The sequence below is a fragment of the Pan troglodytes genome, chromosome 3, assembly GCF_028858775.2.
Source record: "Pan troglodytes isolate AG18354 chromosome 3, NHGRI_mPanTro3-v2.0_pri, whole genome shotgun sequence".
In the NCBI taxonomy this organism is placed as follows: domain Eukaryota; kingdom Metazoa; phylum Chordata; class Mammalia; order Primates; family Hominidae; genus Pan; species Pan troglodytes.
In genome coordinates, this window is record NC_072401.2 from 114,255,569 (window position 1) to 114,277,196 (window position 21,628).

Consider the following 21,628-nt stretch of genomic DNA (forward strand, 5'->3'; position numbering starts at 1 on the left):
GAGATATATATTATTTTTATCCCCATGCTACAGGTGAAGAAACCAGATTAAAGGCTGGGCTCGGTGGCTCACGCCTGTAATTGCAGCACTTTGGGAGGCCGAGTTGGGTGTATCACCTGAGGTCAGGAGTTTGAGATCAGTCTGGCCAACATGGTGAAACCCCCTGTCTCTACCAAAAATACAAAAATTACCTGGGCATGGTGGCAGGTGCCTGTAATCCCAGCTACTCAGGTGGCTGAGGCAGGAGGATCTCTTGAATCTGGGAGGTGGAGGTTGCAGTGAGCTGAGACTGCACCACTGCACTCCAGCCTGGGTGACAAGAGTGAGACTCCATCTCAAAAAGAACAAAAAACAAAAAACCAGAATAAATAGCTTTTCTTTTCTTTTTTCTTTTTGAGACGGAGTCTCACTCTGTTGCCCAGGCTGGAGTGCAGTGTCTCGATCTCGCCTCACCACAACCTCCACCTCCCAAGTTCAAGTGATTCTCTTGCTTCAGCCTCCCGAGTAGCTGGGACTACAGGTGTGCGCCACCATGCCTGGCTAATTTTTGTGTTTTTAGAAGAGATGAGGTTTCACTATGTTGGCCAGGCTGGTCTCGAGCTTCTGACCTCGTGATTCCCCCCGCATTGGCCTCCCAAAGTGCCGGGATTATAGGCGTGAGCCACCTCGCCTGGCCTAAATAGCTTTTCTAGGGTCACAGGGTTAGTTTGTGGAGTCACACGCATTCATGTGAACACATGTGTATTCACCTCTTAGCTTAAGAAATAAAACCTATTTAACGTAATGGAACACGACTTATATGTTGGGTTGCAACATGAGATTGGTGTTTTTCTATGTCATAAATGCATAAACATTGGCAGTGTCATGCGGTTTAACCCAATATCTCTTTCCAAGTGTATCCTCCATTAACTCTCCAGGTAACAACTCTCATCATTCCCATGCATTTCTTTGAACTTGTACTTCATATGAATGTATACCTAACAATAAATATAATTGTTTCTCATGTTTTTACATTTCTTGATAGCATACTATTGGCATTTTGGTGATTTGCTTTTTGTCTTCAACTTACGTTATGAAATCTATTTATGTTGATATATTATTTATTTATTTATTTATTTATTGAGACGGAGTCTCGCTCTGTCACCCAGGTTGGAATGCAGTGGCGCGATCGGCTCACTGCAAGCTCTGCCTCCTGGGTTCACGCCATTCTCCTGCCTCAGCCTCCCGAATAGCTGGGACTACAGACACCCACCACCACGTCCAGCTAATTTTTTGTATTTTTAGTAGAGACGGGGTTTCACCATGTTAGCCAGGATGGTCTCGATCTCCTGACCTTGTGATCCGACCGCCTCAGCCTCCCAAAGTGTTGGGATTACAGGCGTGAGCCACCGCGCCTGGCTTATGTTGATATATTTTTAAAACGTATTGTGGTATACTCATACTCTGGCATACTATACAATAGTGAAAATACATGAACTAAAGCTAAACTACCTGCTTAGTATCCATTCATGGTATGAGTAAACTCTACCTACTGATGGACATTTTGGTTGTTTCCAGTCTTTTCTTGTGATAAGCAATGCTTCTACAAATACATATGGCATACTTAAATGAGTATGTTAAAATAAACTCCTATAAACAATGGCAGTTAATATGGCTTTTTTTTTGAGACCAGGTCTCGCTTGCAGTACAGTGGTGCGATCATGGCTCACCACAGCCTCGATCTCCCAGCCTTAATCGATCCTCCCACCTCAGCCTTCCAAGAAATTGGGACTACAGGCACGTGCCATCACCCTGACTGATTTTTTTTTTTTTTTTTTCAGACAGAGTCTAGCTCTGTCGCCCAGGCCGGAGTGCAGTGGCGCGATCTCGGCTCACTGCAAGCTCCGCCTCCCAGGTTCACGCCATTCTCCTGCCTCAGCCTCCTACCGGCGCCTGCCACCACTCCCGGCTAATTTTTTGTATTTGTAGTAGAGACGGGGTTTCACCATGTTAGCCAGGATGGTCTCGATCTCCTGACCTCATGATCCGCCCGCCTCGGCCTCCCAAAGTGCTGGGATTACAAGCGTGAGCCACCGCACCCGGCCCGGGCTGGTCTTAAACTCTTGGGCTCAAGCAATCTGCCCACCTTAGCCTCTCCAAGTGCTGGGATTAGAGGCATGAGCCACCATTTCTGGCCCTACACTTTTAATTTAATGGATAAAAATGCAGAGCTAATCATCTTATTTTGCTTTATGAACAGATTTGATTGGATTTTATTTTATCCTTTCTGAAAATTTTCCAAGTGGTGCACACTAATTCTCATGAAAGATTCTCATTTGGTCTTACAGAAAAATATATTTCCTCTTAAGAGCGATTATAAGTGTTGATAGACAAAGCCAACAGTACTTTGTGGTTGAGCTGGAAAATGTTTACTCAGTTTGATGCTGTGGCCAATAAAATAAAACAAGAGGAAAATACCAGAAGTATGGGAACAGAGGGAGTCTTTAAAATTATAATATATTTTAGCAAGTCACTTTAATGCAGCTTTGGTGAAACAGCTGCTTGCTCTAGAGAATATCCATTTGGAAGGTTCTGTGAGCTTGCAGGCTGTGAATGCAAATGATGGAAGAGTTTGTACATCTGGGTTGTTGGTGGGAATATTTAACCTTTTTCACTGCTTACTCTTGGTGCTTCTTTTGCTACCTCCCCTTGATCCTTAATATGTGTGCCTCAATTTGGATTATTAACAACCCTCCCAATGACCCTCAATGAATGGGTGAAGCTCTTGGCAGTAGTGGCTTTTTTTTCGTTTTGTTTATTTATTTATTTATTTATTTTCCTTTTTTTCCTTTTTTTTTGAGACGGAGTCTTGCTCTGTCGCCCAGGCTGGAGTGCAGTAGCATGATCTTGGCTCACTGCAACCACTGCCTCCTGGGTTCAAGTGATTTTCCTGCCTCAGCCTCTCGAGTAGCTGGGTGACAGAAGCCCGCCACCACACCCAGCTAATTTCTGTATTTTTAATAGAGACGGGGTTTCACCATGTTGGTCAGGCTAGTCTCAAACTCCTGACCTCGTGATCCACCCGCCTCGGCCTCCCAAAGTGCTGGATTACAAGCGTGAGCCACTGCGCCCGGCCTTTTTGTTTTTTTAAAGAGACAGGATCTTGCTCTGTTGCCCAGGCTGGAGTGTAGTGGGCGCGATCATAGCTCACCGTAACCTTGAACTTCTGAGCTCCAGCAATCCTCCTGCCTCAGCCCCACAAAGTGCTGGGATTAGGTGTGAACTACTATGCCAGCCTGGTGTTGCTTTTTATTTTTATTTTTTTGAGACAGTCTCTTGCTTTGTTGCCCAGGCTGGAGTGCAGCAGTGTGATCTTGGCTCACTGCAGCCTCTGCCTGCTGGGTTCCAGTGATTCTCATGCCTCAGCCTCCTGAGTAGCTGGGATTACAGACACGTGCCACTATGCCTGGTGAATTTTTGTATTTTTTTGTAGAGACGGGGTTTTGCCATGTTGGCCAGGCTAGTCTTGAACTCCTGGCTTCAAGTGATCCGGCCACCTCAGCCTCCTAAATTGCTAGGATTACAGGCATGAGCCACCATGCACAGCCTATTTTGAGATATCCTATAAACTTTTTATAATGTTGACCAAAACATTTTGGTTTACAAAATCCATCCTTCTACTTCCTGCTGACAGGTTTGATGAAAAAAAAAAGTAAAAAAAAAAATAACTAAATTCATCCTTCACTGTGTGTAAAAATATATGGCAATATGAGGTGTGGGTATAGATCTCCATCATTTTGTGTGTGAAAAAAGAAAAGATTTAGAAAGCATCAGCTTGTTATATCAACTAACCACCAGAATTTTTTTTTTTTTTTTTTCTGAGATGGAGTCTTGCTTTGTCTCCCAGGCTGGAGTGCAGTAGCGTGATCTCGGCTCACTGCAACCTCTGCCTTCCGGTTTAAGTGATTCTCCTGCCTCAGCCTCCCAAGTAGCTGGGATTACAGGCGTGCACCACCACGCCCAGCTAATTTTTGTATTTTTAGTAGAGACGGAGTTTCACCGTGTTGGCCAGGATGGTCTGAATCTCCTGACCTCCTGCCCACCTCAGCCTCCTAAAGTGTTGGGATTATAGGTGTGAGCCTCCGTGCCCAGACACCACCAGAATTTTTAATGCCTTTGGTCATCTGTGACAAATAAGAGTAAAATCAAACTTTTTTTTTTTTTTTGAGATGGAGTCTCACTTTGTCGCACAGGCTGGAGTGCAGTGGCACGATCTCGGCTCAGTGCAGCCTCCACCTCCCAGGTTCAGGTGATTCTCATGTCTCAGCCTCCCGAGTAGCTGGGATTACAGACACGCGCCTCCAGGCCTGGCTAATTTTTGTATATTTAGTAGAGATGGGGATTCACCATGTTGGCCAGGCTGGTCTCCAACTCCTGGCATCAAGTGATCCACCCACCTTGGTCTCCCAAAGTGCTGGGATTACAGGTGTGAGCCATCACATCTGGCCAAAATCAAACATTTTTATTCCTGCTATTCAAGTCACATATATATCTTGCAAATTAATTTATTTCTATTTAATCTGATAGGTACTGTTTTGGTTTAAATTTTGTTAAATATGCAATGGCAAAATTAAAGTAAGATTAGATTAAAAATCACTTGTCAGCCTTTTGGCCAAGTTCAAGCATAGATTAGATAAAAAAGACAAAAATATATAGTTGACCTTCAAAGTTCTTCACATGTAAAGACCTCAAACTGTTTCAAAATTACCTTCTGCTACTCCCCTCGATAAACCCTCTATTCAGGGTAGGCTTGTGTATTACTTGTTCTTAAAATATGTTACATCAGGCTTTTTTGTTTGCAAGGAAGAGATTCACTCAGATAATTTTAAGATAAAGGGATTTATTATGAATACCCAGGACCCAGGCTTTGTTTTCTGGTGTCTTCTTAGGGGGTTGCTCTCTTCCTTTCTCCCTCTCATCAATCCTCTCTGCATTCTCTACTATAAATTCTGGAGGGAGGTAGTCTGGACTAATTTCCATTGCCCCAGTAGGAAAAGTCCTTTGAGTAAGTTCACTCCATGGGTCAAGACGCAGGCTGTGGAGAAGCTGCCCTTGGGTCAGGCCCACTCTGTTCCAATCAGTGGCCACTTCTGCGTAAAGAATGAGTAGCACCACTGTCATGGGTAGGCAGTTCAGTTGGAAGGGGGGCACTTTCTGTGTGACCCTGGGATTGTCATATCCAGACCATGTCTGGAGCATCTCACCTCCCTGCATTTGCTGGCACCTCTCCTTTTTGACCATAGAGCGTTCTCCATGAATTTACACATATTCTGAACTTAGCTGAAATCTTAAGGGGTTAGGCAAAGCCTGTCTCAAATCCCGCAGTCCTGACATCCTCCATGTATGGTCATTATACGATCATTAATGATTAGTGAGTCATTACAGAGGACATATATTATGTACTACCCAATATATTTTTTTGAAGGAAAATTTGTATTATTTTAATTATTTTTATGTACAGAAAACTCAACAGTGTACATTTAGCCCAGTTTAGTGGCAAGTTCTTTAGCCTTTGCCTTTTCGAGCTTGGCGATACGAGCCACAGACTTAGGACCCAGGACGTTGCCACCCCAGTGACGGCGGATCTCATCGTATCTGTCATTGTAATTGGTCCTGATAGCTTCCACCAGCTTAGCCAAAGCGCCTTTGTCTTCCGAGTTCACCTGTGTGAAGGCGACAGTGGTGCAGGTCTTCCTGTGGACGAGACGTCCCAGTCTTGCCTTCCTCTTGATAATGCACTAAGGGACCCCCATTTTACGACATAGGGCAGGCAAGAAGACAGCCAGCTCGATGGGATCCACGTCGTGTGCAATCACCACCAGCTGAGCTTTCTTGTTCTCCACCAAGGTGGTGACGGTGTTAACTCCTGCTCAAAGGACAGGTGGTCTCTTGTTGAGGACGTCCCCTTTGCCAGCAGCTTTCTTCTCGACCCGGGCCAACAGTCTCTGCTTCTTCTCTTGCTTTGTTTCTGGTCTGTACTTGTGGGCCAGCTTAAGCAGCTGAGTAGCTGTTTGGCGGTCCAGGGCCTGGGTGAACTGGTTAATCGCAGGAGGCACTTTCAGCCGCTTATAGAGGATGGCTCTCTGCCGCTGCAACCTGATATAGCGGGGCCATTTCACAAAGCGGGCGAGGTCTCTTTTGGGCTGGATGTCCTGTCCAATGCCAAAATTCTTAGGCCTTTTCTCAAACAGGGGATTCACCACTTTCTTAGCCTCCTGCTTCTTCACGACAGCAGGGGCCGGAGCCACCTTCTTTCCCTTGGCCTTCTTTCCTTTCAGCATCTTGGGCTGCGGGAGGAGAGGGTTATTTTTTAAATTATTAATATTATATACTTCATCATCTCAAATACAGCATAAACTCTCTGAGGGCAGGAACCATATTTTGTGTATTTTTATTTCCCTCAAAGTGTTTAGGGCATCGATTCTATGTAATAGATTACGGTTCGGTGCCTTCCGCCATCTTAAAAAAATCACATTTGCTTCTAAGGAAAAAGTAATGTATACTTATTTGCAAGAAAACAATACTCTCATAAAGAAGTTGTTGTGCATGGAGGGTGCCCTTATACAATTATTATACTGTGGTAAAACGGAAAGTTCAGAAAGGACTCAAAAGGGATTTGAGGGAAAAATCCCGAAGTCTTAGATGAGCTGAAGCCTGAGGTTCTCAACTTACTAGCAAATCCTTAAGTGTTAGAAGACTGGAAATAAAGGTAGCTGGGAGAAAGGCATCCTGAATAGGAAGATCAAAATGAAGGTTTAGCTAAAGTGGTACCTGATGACTAGTTTGTTAGAAATTCTTAGACGAAGAGCGCACAGGACACCATCTAAATCAGCAGGTCACATGGCTACCAGGGCCAAAGTTATGATTTGAGACCAAGGAGGTAGAGAAAGGCCTTGGAAAAAAAAAATTTTTAACAGGCTGTAGGAGCACAAAAATAAGCATACTTATATTTATTAACTTAGAATTGAGTTTATTATGGGGAGGAGAAGAAACATGGACTAATAAGGACAATAGTGACCATTGATGGCTTTAAATCAGTGATTTAAAGATGGCCAGTGATTTCCCTCAGGGATATGTAGTATATATCCTCAAGTTCCTGTATATTCTAGTAAATCTGTGCCATTGATCTCTGTGTTAGGGATCACAGTGGTTGGAATGGGAGAAGGTATGCTGCTAGAGAAGAAGGAAGAATAAGGGATGGGAAAGAACATGAAACAAAAGGTGGAAGACTTGAAGGCAAAACCTCTCTCTCTTTGCATCAGAGAAATGTGAAACTAAACCAAAACGAAATATCACCTTATATCTGTTAGGATGGCTACTATTAAAATAAAAACAAAACCAAAAACATACATACCAGAAAATAACCAGTGTTGGTGAGAATGTGGAGAAACTGGAACCCTTGTTGGTGGCATTGTAAAATGGAGCAACCACTGCCTTTTTGGAAGCAGCATTAGAGAGTTATCCAAGATGGTGATAGCAAAGGATTCACTGAGGAGCTCCCCAGGTACCAAAAGGATTAGATTTCATTTCTTCTATATGGTAGAGATAGCTTGCTATAGTGGACTACATAGTTTGTCATTGTGGAAAAAAGAGAATAAATAAGAGAAGACTGATTTAGACATTTTTGGAAATAAGAAAGGTGATAAAATATTAAATTAACTTCTACTTATAAGAATGAATTAGTGGATTCTTTGTTTATTAAAATGACCACTAGTCAATAAAAATAATCTGTGCTGGATAATGCACTAATTTGTCTTCATGAAATATCAGGGCTCCAACCAATTAATCCTGAAGTCTACCTTGTTGATTTCTGAGCCTGATGACCAGATTTCTAGCAGAGTGAGGGGACTCACAGAAGGTCTTTCTTTCTAGTCAGGGGCCCCATTAACTTTTCTTTTCTTTTTTTTTTTTTTTTTTTGAGATGGAGTTTTGCTCTGTCGCCCAGGCTGGAGTGCAGTGGCATGATCATGGCTCACTGCAACCTCTGCTTCCTGGGTTCAAGCAATTTCTCCGGCCTCAGCTTCCCAAGTAGCTGGGATTACATGTGCATGCCACCACGCCGGCTAATTTTTGTATTTTCAGTACAGATAGTGTTTTACCATGTTGACCAGGCTGGTCTCGAACTCCTGGACTAAGCAATCCACCCACCTCGGCCTCCCAAAGTGCTGGGATTACAGGCGTGAGCCATCACACCCTGCCCAACTGTTCCTTTCTTAAGGGGCTTCAAAGGTGGGGAGAAATAAAAAGTAGCTTTTCTTCTGGGAAATGTTACATGAGGACAAATTCAGTAAAATATAATGTCCCTGTATCATTCAATCTTACAGAGTATTTGAGCAGTCTTTCTAGCTCCCAGTTTTAAAGAGGGTTTTGATAAATTTGAGCACTTGTCTAAGAAAGACAGTGCTCAAAGGATATGGGAAGAATTGTGAAAATATCTGCATCTCTTTATTTGAAGAAAAATTCTATTGACAAGAGGAGTTAAGTTTATTTCATGTGGCTTCAGAAGGCAGAAGTTGGATTACTGGGTGGAGGCAGCAGGAAGTAGATATCTCCTTAAAATAAGAACTTTCTAACATACGAGAGTGGAATTGGACACCTTGTGAAGCAGGGAGGACCCTGTGCTTGGAGTCTTTAAGCAGAAGCTGGTGAGCCACCTGTCAGGAATATTGTAGAGGAGATTCCCACAGTAGGAGAGGATTGCCCAGATGACCTCAAAGTTTTCTTGAGTCTGAAGGAGCAAGGTAAAGCTGTAGATTTTTGAGCAGCATATATAGGGGTACATATTCGTAAAAAGGTTTCACCTTTTTCTAGAGCATCTTAGGAACCAAGATCACAAATGTTGGAAAATCAAGGTGGAGGTAAAGAAAGCCTCTTACTTCTTCTTCTTCTTTTTTTTTTTTTTTTCTTGAGATGGAGTCTGGCTCTGTTGCCCAGGCTGGAGTGCTGTGGCGCGATCTTAGCTCACTGCAAGCTCCGCCTCCCGGGTTCACACCATTATCCTGCTTCAGCCTCCTGAGTAGCTGGGACTACAGGCGCCCGCCACCACGCCCAGCTAATTTTTTTTGTATTTTTAGTAGAGACGGGGTTTCACCATGTTAGCCAGGATGGTCTCGATCTCCTAAACTTGTGATCCGCCCACCTCGGCCTCCCAAAGTGCTGGGATTACAGGCGTGAGCCACCGCGCCCAGCCTAGCCTCTTACTTCTAAAGCAGCCTATACTTTGTTAGATAAAAGAAGTAAAAATATTAAAATCTACTTGGATAGAATTCCCACATCTTTATGAGTAACAGAAATAAAGGGAATATATGTATATTGGTTCTTTAAAAGACAAGTTCCTAATAACATTACAGATAGATTGTATGTTAGTAGATGCTGGTAACTACTTTTACAGAACATAAACCACATTTTATTTTGTTCTTCAACACATCCTTTCTTTTTTTTTTTTTTTTTCCGAGACGGAGTTTTGCTCTTGTTGCCCAGGCTGGAGTGCAACGGTGTGATCTCGGCTCACTGCAACCTCCGCCTCCTGGGTTCAAGTGATTTTCCTGCCTCAGCCTCCCGAGTAGCTGGGATTACAGGCATGCACCACCACACCTGGGTAATTTTGTGTTTTTAATAGAGACAGGGTTACTCCATGTTGGTCAGGCTGGTCTCGAACTCCTGACCTCAGGCTATCCGCCCGCCTCAGCCTCCCAAAGTGCTGGGATTACAGGTGTGAACCACCGTGCCCTGCGACAACCCATCCTTATATTTAGTTCCTTTTTTAGTAGGCACTGATGTAAATTTTGCATCAGGCAGGATATCAGAATTGGACCTAGTGACAACTAAACATTTGGAGGATTTGAAAGCATTCTTACTGTACAAGTAGTATTGCCATGGAATTTGAATCCTTTTAGTATTAAAGAGGATCCACAGTCTACAATGATCAGCATTGTTGATAACTATAAAATGGTTACTAGGGAAGGATGGTTGTCATTTTAGGTGCTTGGTGTTTACTGTGGGTCTCATAAAAATAAATATTTTATATAACTATAGCAGAAAAATATTTTGTCGGATACAAGGTTTATGAGAAACTAATTTCATCTGATACAAGGTATGTAAGAAACATAGAGATGCTACACATTCTATAATTTTCCATCTTCCCTGCTTAGTTGAGTTACTACTATTTTAGAAACACGGAGAAACATAGACCCCAAAGAAAGGAGAAGGATAGAAAAATTTTGCCCTATTATAAAGGAAGATGTGAATTTTATTTGCATGGTATGCTATTTCTTTTATTGTTGTTTTATTATAAAGCTGAAACATGCTTATTATAGCATCTTTTGGAAATGAGTGCATTATTTTTAAACCTCCCATCTGCTACCTCAAAACTACATTTCTTTTTTCTTTTTTGGATAATGTAAACTTACAATTCCTTTTGATCCAAAATTTTAAAATAAAACCAGAAGAATGTGGTTTACTTCAAGGAGAACCTCGATTTATACTATTAAAAACTTATAGGTATTAAAAATGTAAGAAAAACTTAAAATTAAATTTTTAGATCTTGTGATGCCGTTTGTTAAATCATTTTGTCAAAGAAATTAAAACAAATTGTAAATAAGTAAAGGTTTTTAAAAGTGCTGACTTGACCATTATTAGATTGCTACATGCACCTATGCATGTAACAGAATTGCACATGTACCCCATAAATTTGCACGAATAAAAAAAAAGGCAAATCTAAACGTGTTTCTTTAAGAAATTAAGGTTTTAATGTGAAATTAGTTATATGAAAGGCCAGAATAATATTTATATTTTTCAGAGAATTTAATGATATTAAGGCATATTAGGTATCAAATAATAATTTAGAAAAGTAGTAATAAGAGAAGTAGATTTTATCATTGTTATTTACTCTGAAAACCCCTGTTAATAATTTTTCCTCACTATGTCATTACATACTAACAATTAGATAGGAATTATTTTATATTTTGGTTTATCATATTACTGAATAACCAAATGATAGAAACTTAAAGACTGAAATGTACTAAGAGATGATTTTGTTATATACTATCTTTTATAAATGAGAAAACCAAAGCTCAGATAGAAATAAAATAATTTTCTTTTCTTTTTTTTTTTTTTTTTTTTTTTGAGACAGGGTCTTACTCTGTCACCCAGGCTGGAATGCAGTGGTGCAATCTGGACTCACTGCAACCTTTGCTTCCAAGGTTCAAATGATTCTCCCACCTCAACCTCCCGAGTAGCTGGGACAACAGGCACGTGCCACCACACCTGGCTATTTTTTTTGGTAGAGATGGGGTTTCACCATGTTGTCCAGGATCTGGAACTCCTGAACTCAAGTGATCTGCCTGCCTCGGCCTCCCAAAGTGCTGGGATTACAGGCATGAGCCACTGTGCCCAGCCAATAATTTTCTCCATTGAGTAACAAGCAGCTCCTCAGCACCCCATAATCACATTTTATTTGGTTTATAGAGTAACTAATTGTTGACTTTACCCCAATCCAGTGTGTCAGAAGACATTTTACAATGCAAACACAGAACTCTGAAGTGCTTTTGTGACAAAATGTGAATTTCAATTTAAGATAAGCTATAAAAGATTATGAAAATCCTTTGGAAAGTTTTCATGCAGTTAATAGTTTATTTGCACGGATTTCTAACTTGGATGTCTTATAAAATTTGTTGATGTGTATTAAGATTTTATTTGTAAGGATTTGATGTCCTTAAAGTAGTATTTTGATAGACAAGTCTTCTTGTTTGGAAGAAGAATCAGATCATTTGTTGGGAGATAGTTGATTAAGTGATTGATAGAAGCAGAGTATGTAGTTATCTTATTTGTTTATTGCTTTGTCTATTCCTAGCTAATAAAGCAAAATAATCCCATGACCAATACTCCTGGAAAAGCAATTTAGGTATGATTAAGTCAAAAAGGTCTAGTTTGTTTGTAGCAAAGTACAATATATAAGCCTAAATTTATGCTTAGTGATTTTCAGGCATCAAGTTTAATTTCTTTCATCTATATGAGTTTGTTGCTCTGTTTTCTTTTTTGAGCCAAGGGAGGTACTGAATGCAGAGATAAAGAAGCACTTTCTTCTGCCATTCCCCCTTCTCTCCCTCCTCCCCAAACTATTTTAACAGGGAATCAGTATTAAGTGCTTTCATCAAAGAGTAAACTTGGTGCCAGGAGTCTCATTTGCCTGCCAACATAAAAGTTTGGCTATAGATTTTTGATTTTAGGGTAACACAGCTTTTTCCAGGAGGAGGCAGTGACAGAAATGGACTCTAGGCAACTGTGAGCATAATAGAATAGAATGAGCCTGGGCTCTGGAGTCAGAAAATAACTAGATTTGTCTCCTAGTCCAAAGATGATAACATGTTTGTTATGAAAATCAAATTAGGTAATGAATGTCAAGCAACAATAGCAGTATCTGGTACATGCTGCATAATTTTAAATTTTCTCTCTCTCCCCTACAAATCTAATTTGACTTCTTTTGGATTCCTTTGGAGACTAAACTTTGCAATAATAGAAGTAGGGACAGAGAGCACTGGACAATCCCAGAAGCCATCTTATCTGTGGATGTTATTTTCCAATAAATGTGGAAGAGAGATTGAGATTACCACTCTCCACTGTGCCCCATCCCTAACACCCACTCTAACTTCAGTGTCAATACAATTAAACTAGATTCCTGGGAGATTTATGTTTGGATATATTACTCAGAGACTTGACATGATGATAACTAGCCCTTCATTCCAGGGAAAGGTAACCCAAGAGTGGCCCCAGTTGCTCACAGAGTCTCAGTGCTCAGGTAAAGTGTATAAATATTTCTCTCAATGAAAGATGAACAAGACCTACAGACCCTAAAGTTAGATAAATGTCAAGATCCAGGTACAGGATTAGAAAGGAGAACTAGATTAAATTTTTTTTTTTTTCCGAGATGGAGTCTCGCTCTGTCCCTCAGGCTGGAGTACAGTGGTGCGATCTCGGCCCACTGCAACCTCTGCCTCCCGGGTTCAAGTGATTCTCCTGCCTCAGCCTCCTGAGCAGCTGGGATTACAGGTGCCTGCCACCACACCTGGCTAATTTTTGTTTTTTTAGTAGAGATGGGGTTTCACAATGTTGGCCAGGCTGGTCTCAAGCTCCTGACCTCGTGATCCACCTGCCTCAGCCTCCCAAAGTGCTGGGATTACAGGCGTGAGCCACTGTGCCCAGCCTTTTTTTTTTTTTTTTTTTTTTTTTTTTTGAGACAGGTTGTCACTCTGTTGCCCAGGCTGGAGTGCAGTGGTGTGATCATGGCTCACTGCATCCTCAACCTCCCCAGCTCAGGCGATCCTTGCATCTCAGACTCTGGGAGTAGCTGGGACTATAGGTGTACACCACCATGCCCAGCTAATTTTTGTATTTTTTGTAGAGATGGAGTTTCACTATGTTGGCCAGGCTGGTCTCCAACTCCTGGACTCAAGTGGTTCACCTGCCTCAGCCTCCCAAAGTTCTGCAATTGCAAGCATGAGCCACAGCACCTGGCTGAGATGAATTTTTAAAAAAATTGTGATAAAATATACATATCGTGGTTGAGTGTGGTGGCTCACACCTGTAACCCTAGCACTTTGGGTGGCTGAGGTGGGCAAATCACCTGAGGTTGGGAGTTCAAGATCAGCCTGACCAACATGGAGAAACTCCGTCTCTACTAAAAATACAGAACTAGCCAGATGTGGTGGTGCATGCCTGTAATCCCAGCTACTCGGGAGGCTGAGGCAGGAGAATTGCTTGAAGTCAGGAGGTGGAGGTTGCGGTGAACCGAGATTGTGTCATTGCACTCCAGCTTGGGCAACATGAGCGAAACTCCGTCTCAAAAAAACAAATATCCATATATCTATATATCTATCTATATATATATACACACACACATACATATCGTAAAACTTACCTTTTTAACTATTAAATTTTTTTTAACTTAAATAGAGACGGGTTCTCACCATGTTGTTCAGGCTGGTCTCGAACTTCTGGCCTCAAGCAATCCTCTCACTTTGGCCTCCCAAAGTTCTAGGACTACAGACATGAGCCACCATGTCTGGCCACCTTCTTTTTTTTTTCTTTTCTTTTCTTTTTTAAAATAAAAACTTTATTTCAGATAGGTCCAGTGGTATGTGTGATACAACAAAGGTCTGTTGTAACAAGCAGTTTCATTTCAAAGCTCATTGAAGTACAAATCTGAAAGTGTTTAACAATGATCAATGTCTGCTAAAATGTATATTAAATTGATCAACATACCATTTTTGACATTATTATATATCCAACTCTTTAAGTAGAAGAAGTTAAATTTTCATCACAAAAAGTGAGGATCACCTGACAAGTTTCTACAAAGGTAATGAGCTGTGAAATGTATTCCCTCATTTGGTTTTGAAAATACACCCTCAGGTTACTAAGAGAAATTCTGAGTTTGCCCAACTGTGTTATTTAACTGTAATTCTTCACTTGTCATCTACTGTTGGCTTCATGGCCACTTCTCTTCCTATCTGATCCCAACGAATTAAATGCTAATGTTTCTCAACTCTTTGGCTAAGGGCAATTTTTTTCTCCTACTTTTGTGCACACAGGATTAGTGAGAACTATTTTACCCAAATCATCTTTGACTGCACTCTCTTCTTCCTGTAGACAGAGATCGTATGTTTACTATAAGAACTTCGCTCATGGACAGCTTTTGTACTTTTTCTGTTTTTTTGCCTTCTTCTATACATACACCTAGAAGCTGTCTAAGCAGTAAATAGGACATTTCTGGTCCTGTGACGATCTTAGGTACAGCTCCAACTGCACCAAGCACCTGCCCTGCCATTCTATGGATGTTGGGTAAATTTTTGTTCCAACTCCCATAAGACTCCCTGGAGCAGTGTACTGAGGATCATTGTATTCTGCAAAAAGTGATACAAGTTTGGAAATGATTGTTTTACACATGAGTTTTCCTTCACTATTTTTGGGAACAATACCAAGTCTGACTCCTGTCTCCTGGACCACCTTTAATACACCTTTTTAAATACTGCCACCAGTTGTACTCCCTGGTAATATCATCAATATCACAGCCAGGTTTGTTAACATCAAATGACCTAATAACAATAAGTTGGGGTTCTGAAGTAAAGTCTCTTGGAGGTACTGAAATTTTCCTTGCTATATACTCACGGACAACTTCAGGATTGTATTTCAGCTTAACAGAAATGAAAATAATAGGAGGCTCTTCTGCTACTCTACTTTATATTAATACAATTAAAGGATCTGTTCATACTGTTCTTTAGCCTTACTTTCTTTTACCAAATTAATTTTATTTTACAGAATGAAAGTATGTTTCAGCTTCGTAATATCTATGGCAGCCAGGTGTTCAGAGGAGTCTGAGGTTGAGGACAAGATTCATTGCCGACTATCAACAGAAAGGTCACATCCATCACTGCTATACCGTTCAACAAAGTAGCCATCAAAATATCATGGCAGGACAGTCAACCAAGGAAACATGTCTGACTAGTTCAAAGTTTCTTTTGGTCCCTGGAATATTTATAGGAAACTCATCAAGGTGTACTACTTCCACAGAATCTGTAACATTCTGGCCGAGGAAACTTGAGTCATCGAGTTTATAATCTTGGCATTTAATGTGTCCAAACTTGATAGTAATATTTCTTTACAGTTCATTTTTGAACCTGACATGTGAATGACAGAAATAGTTTTTACAATTATGGATTTTCTTTTTTTTTTGAGACAGAGTTTCTCTTTTGTTGCCCAGGATGGAGTGCAATGGCATGATGTCAGCTCACCGCAACCTCCGCCTCCCGGGTTCAAGCGATTCTCCTGCCTCAGCCTCCTGAGTAGCTGGGATAACAGGCATGCACCACCACCCCGGCTAATTTTGTACTTTTAGTAGAGATGGGGTTTCTCCATGTTGGCCAGGCTGGTCTTGAACTCCCAACCTCAGGTGATCCTCCCGCCTCGGCCTCCCAAAGTGCTGGGATTACAGGCATGAGCCACCGCGCCTGGCCACAGTTATGGATTTTCTATGAGCAACATGATCAATTGTACCTATATTAGTTGTGGCTCATCTGCTTGATAACTTTGTGTAAAAGTAGAGTCCACTCAGTAACATCCTCATGCATAGCATGGTTTCTTTAGCCCCACTGGTGTAGCACAAGGGTGTGGTAGTGCCAGGACTGGCCATCTAACTTACTCAGGTTGGTACCATTGTCTTGGCTTGTCCATGGTAGGTCTGATGGTGCCTAGAGCCCCTGGCGTGGAGCTCATTTTAACCATTTTAAAGTGTACAGTTCAGTGGCATTAAGTACATTCACAGTGTTGTGCAACCATTACCACTATCTGTCTCCAGATCTTTTTTCATCTTGCAAAACTGAAATTCTATACCCATTAAAAAATAATTCCCTATCCCCCAGTCCCTGGCAACCACCATTTGCTTTCTGTCTGTATGAGTTTGACTACTTTAGGTACCTCATATAAATGGAGTCACACTATTTGTCCTTTTGTGACTGGCTTATTTTGCTTAGTATAACGTCTTCAAGATTCATCCACAATGTAGCAGGTGTTAGAATTTCCTTCCTTTGTAAAGCTAAATAACGTTCCATTGTATGTATATACCATATTTTGTTTTATCTATTTGCCCATTGAAGGACACTTGTGTTGCTTCAATGGGCAAATGGCTATTGTGAATAATGCTGCATGAACATGGGTGCACAGACACCTGTTCGAGTGCCTGCTTCCGATTCTTTCTGGTATGTGCCCATAAATGGAATGGCTGGATCATATTGTAATTCCATTTTTAATTTTTGAGGAACCTCCATACTGTTTTCTAGGGTAGTGGCACCATTTTATATTTCTACCAGCAGTTTACAAGAGTTCCAACTTTACGTCCTCTCCAACATTTTTTCCTTTCTTTTAAAATTTTTATTTATTTATTTTTATTTTTATTTTTATTTTTTTGAGATGAAGTCTCGCTGTGTCACCCCGGCTGGAGTGTAGTGGCAGGATCTTGGCTCACTGCAACCTCCGCTTCCTGTATTCAAGCGATTCTCCTGCCTCAGCCTCTCTAGTAGCTGGGATTACAGGCGCACGCCACCATTTCTGGCTAACTTTTGTATTTTTAGTAGAGACAGGGTTTTGCCATGTTGGCCAGGCTGGTCTTGTAACTCTTGCCTTCAGGTGATCCGCCCGCCTCAGCCTTCAAAGTGCTGGGATTACAGGAGTGAGCCACCGCGCCCAGCCCACCTCTTTTTTTTTTTTTTTTTGTAAATAATGACTAAAATGTGTAAAGCAGTAGATTAATCCTTAATAACATGAATTCTGATGTACAACACATAACCTGTCTCAGTTCCTAGCCTAGGATTCACTCACATAGAAGGTTCTTGTTGAAAGAATGAACAAGAATCCACACACCACATGTAAAATTAACTACCTATAGAAAATAATCTAGGAAGCAATATAACACAGCTTATTCATCCATCCATTCATTGGGTCAATGAAATGGAGTATATGCCATGCACGATGTTAATTATTAGGAGTTCAAATTTCAGCAAAATGTGGAGTCACGACAAATGTCGTTCCTTCTCTCCAAGAGCTCATATTCTGGCCTCTCTCGAGGGAAGAAGGCTGAGTCAGCAGGATATGATAGGCCAATTAAAGTATCCTTTAAAAACACCTAACCCTTCCACTCTTCAGACTACATTTTTTCAACCCACATTATGATTAGCAATGCTACTGTATTCTAGTTTTGCAGATATGCATTTTCTTTTACCAATTAGTATATATACTAGTATAGTGAGATATAGTACAAATCTAGCATGTGTGTGTGTGTGTGTGTATGATATATTTATATCTCACAGGAATTTACTTCATATGATTCAGGCCCTCTGGAGTTCTGGGAGTGAAATAAGTCCTAATAGCTGTAAGGTATTCATTGCATGTAATGAATTAACTTCTCTCTGCGTCTAGAATGGTACCAGTTATTTGCCATCGTTGGGAGAATTGAGAAATAGTCACTCAATTTTTTGTGCTCTGTGTTCAAATGAAGAACCCCTTTTGAGAAAGTCAGCCTCACTGGCTTTTCTTTTCTTTTTTGAGATGGAGTTTCGCTCTTGTTCCCCAGGCTGGAGTGCAGGCGCAATCTTGGCTGACAGATAAAGTCCTTGATGTATCTGTTGATGTGCTTATCTCTGGGAAGTGGGATTAGGTGGAGGAGAGGGGCATTATTCCTTTATATAACCTTATATTGCCATGCTGTTTTTGCACAAAGCAACTTACTTTTATGAAAAAAATTAAAATTATTAAGTAAATAATTGAGTAGAAATTTTGAGCAAATTGGGTTGAAAAAAATACTTGAAGTGACAGGCAATGTAGACTTTTTTTGAAGAGCAATATCGACAACATAGGAGTTAAAACAAAAACAAAAACAAAAACGATACGCCTCAAACTATATGGGGCAATCTTCCTGCCCATGATTCCTCCCGAGGTGATATGTTAGGAATCGTGTGCAAATGATTTTTGTCATCCAGTTGCTACTTCTTATTTATTCTTCTGTAGCAAGCATCCAACATTACATCTCTTATCAAGATTGATGCTCAACTGGTACTCACTGGTAGGCTGCAGTGGTTATTTATAGCCTGTGTCTGTTCTGATTGGTCTGATTACTGGCTGTTGTTATAACTGCTGCTTTTAGTGATTTATATTCTCTGACACCACTGATTTAGGAAGCCTGTCTTGACATCTGCCTCTTCCTTGATCTCCTTTCAAGTTTCTCCAGTATTCCCTCGAGAATATCTATCATAGTAGTAGATATATAGTAGTAGTTATCTATATAGCATCTATAGTAGCCTGAATAATGGTCCTCAAGGTATCAGGTCCTAATTCCAGGAACCCTTAAATGTTACCTTACTTGGAAAAGGGTCTTCGCAAATGTGATTAAGGATCTTGATATGGCAAGATTATATTGGATTATCCAGATGGGCCCTAAAAGCCTACTTTATAAGCGATAGGCAAGTGCCTTTATAGGAGGCAGGCAGAAGGGCAGTTTGACACAAGCACAGAAGAGAAGGCTAGGGAAAGGAGGAGTAGATTGTGATTTGAAAATGGAAGCCTTGAAGACTGGAGTAATGGATGCGGCCACAAGTCAAAGAATGTTGGCTGCCACCAGAAGCTAGAAGAGGCAGGAGCAGATTCTCCCTCTAGAGCTTCTGGAGGGAGCACAATCCTGTCGACATCTTGATCTCAACCCTGTGAAACTGATTTCAGAATTTCTACATGCAGAATTGTGAGAGAATAAATATCTCGAATATTGCATGGAACATACTTACACTAAAAAATATACTATTGTTTATCTAAATTCAAATTCAACAAGGCAGGCCTCTTGTATTTTATTTGGTAACCATATATAGAGACTATGTCTTAATCTCTGTATTGTTTAGCATGTTTGATCAGTGGATGTTTGTTGAATAAAGAAATAAAATGACAATTTTGCAAAGAGTTAAAAAGTATTTTTAATATTTAAATTTCCAAATAGTATAATAGACAGAGAATAATATAATGAAGCCCCTTATAGCCAAATAGTGTAATAGAGAGAATAGTATAATGAAGCCCCTTATATACATTGCAGCTTTTATAATCATTGACGTATGACCAATCTCACGGTTTTTTTTTTTCTTTTTTTGAGATGGAGTCTCGCTCTGTCACCCAGGCTGGAGGGCAGTGGCGTGATCTCGGCTTACTGCAACCTCCGCCTCCTGGGTTCACACCATTCTCCTGCCTCAGCCTCCCGAGTAGCTGGAACTACAGGCGCCTGCCACCACGCCTGGCTAATTTTTTTTGTATTTTTAGTAGAGACGGGGTTTCACCGTGTTAGCTAGGATGGTCTCGATCTCCTGACCTTGTGATCTGCCCACCTTGGCCTCCCAAAGTGCTGGGATTACAGGCGTGAGCCACCGTGCCCGGCCAATCTCACAGTTTTTAAAACAATACTTTATTCAAGAGAAGCAGCTCTGATGGTATAGTTGTTTGATTTTCTATTTATGAGCATATGTATGAGTGTATGAAGGGACAGGGCTATGGTGGCATTAGCACTGCATTTCAAGAAGCTACCTCCTTGGACAAAAATTGAGGAAATCGAAAGTGATGAGCATTTGCATATAGATAACATGAGAACAAAACACAATGTAACTCATTGAGGGAGCTTGTTATAGAATGCCAGAAGATATCGATGACTTGGATGATATTTTCTAAATATAAATTGTAACATGTGAGGTGGGAGGATTGCTTGAAGCCAAGAATTCAAGACCCATATAGAGGACATGGATGATATTTTCCAAATATAAATGCAAATATAAACTGGAACATGTGAGGCAGGAGATTGCTTGAGGCCAGGAGTTCAAGACTCATCTGGGCAACACAGCAAGACCCTGTCTCTACAAAAACAACAAACAAAAAACTAGCCAGGCATGGTGGCACACGCACCTGTAATACTAGATACTCTGGAGGCTGAGGCGGGAGGATTGCTTGAGCCCAGGAGTTCAAGGCTGTCGTGAGCCGTGATTGTGCCACTGCACTCTAGCCTGGCTGATGAATTGTGACCCCTTCTCAAAAAAAGAAACAAAATTGCAACGGACACAAAAATTGTGCCTCACAGAGTGGTGAAGAACCAATAAGAACGGTTAATCAGAACTTTATTCTGAACACCCAGGAAGAATAGGTTGGAGATGTAGAAGTGACTAGCACTGAGGAAGGATGTGACCAGATCATCCCTGAATGCGAAGTAGCCACGGAAAGGAGGGCTGGGCTGAGTCAGACCACTGTTTGTAGGAAAATTAGGCCTCAAAAAGTCAAATGAAAGACACGTATAATTACATCATGAGGATGTTGAAAGACAAGCAGGTGCCAGAGAAATGGGAAATTCTTTAAAAAAATGAAATTTTAAAACTAAGCTTCATACATTTTTATGAAATGAGAGGAAACCAGAAGTATTTGCGGCAGTTGTTATTGGTTGCCTACCATTGTACCAGGTAACATGAACCAAAATGGGCCAGGCCAACAAGTCAGTCAACAGACCATTTTTCGTGCTCGCTATGCACCAGGCACTGATCTAGGCACTGTCGTAAATAAGCTAGACAAGGGTTCATTTCTTCAAGAGCCAATGTTCCTGGGGTGGTGTAAAACAAGGGTGTAGGGACTGTGACAAAGCAGATAGGCATGCAGATTTTTTTTTTTTTTTTTTGAGACAGAGTCTCACTCTGTTGCCCAGGCTGGAGTGCAATGGGGTGATCTTGGCTCACTGCAACCTCTGCCTCCCGGGTTCAAGCAATTCTCCTGCCTCAGCCTCCTGAGTAGCTGGGATTACAGGCGCATGCCATCACACCTGGCTAATTTTTGTATTTTTAGTAGAGACAGGGTTTCACCATGTTGGTCAGGCTCGAACTCCTGACCTCGTGATCCACCTGCCTTGGCCTCCCAAAGTGCTGGTATTACAGGCGTGAGCCACTGCGCCCGGCCACATGCAGACTTTTCTATCTTCATTTTTAAATTTTTAAGCCTTTAATTATTATAAGTACAAAATAGATGTATATATTTATGG

General features: G+C 41.1%; 1 protein-coding gene and 2 pseudogenes across 2 annotated transcripts in view; 1 reads left to right on the forward strand and 2 right to left on the reverse strand.

Moving 5' to 3' along the window:
* The window catches only part of ANK2 (ankyrin 2), a 684,795-nt gene that overhangs the window by 83,875 nt on the left and 579,292 nt on the right, over positions 1-21,628 (forward strand). The gene's annotated exons all lie outside the window — the stretch shown is intronic.
* On the reverse strand, positions 5,474-6,325 carry LOC738550 (large ribosomal subunit protein eL8-like; annotated as a pseudogene).
* LOC100612837 (eukaryotic translation initiation factor 2 subunit 3-like) lies at positions 14,499-21,248 on the reverse strand (annotated as a pseudogene).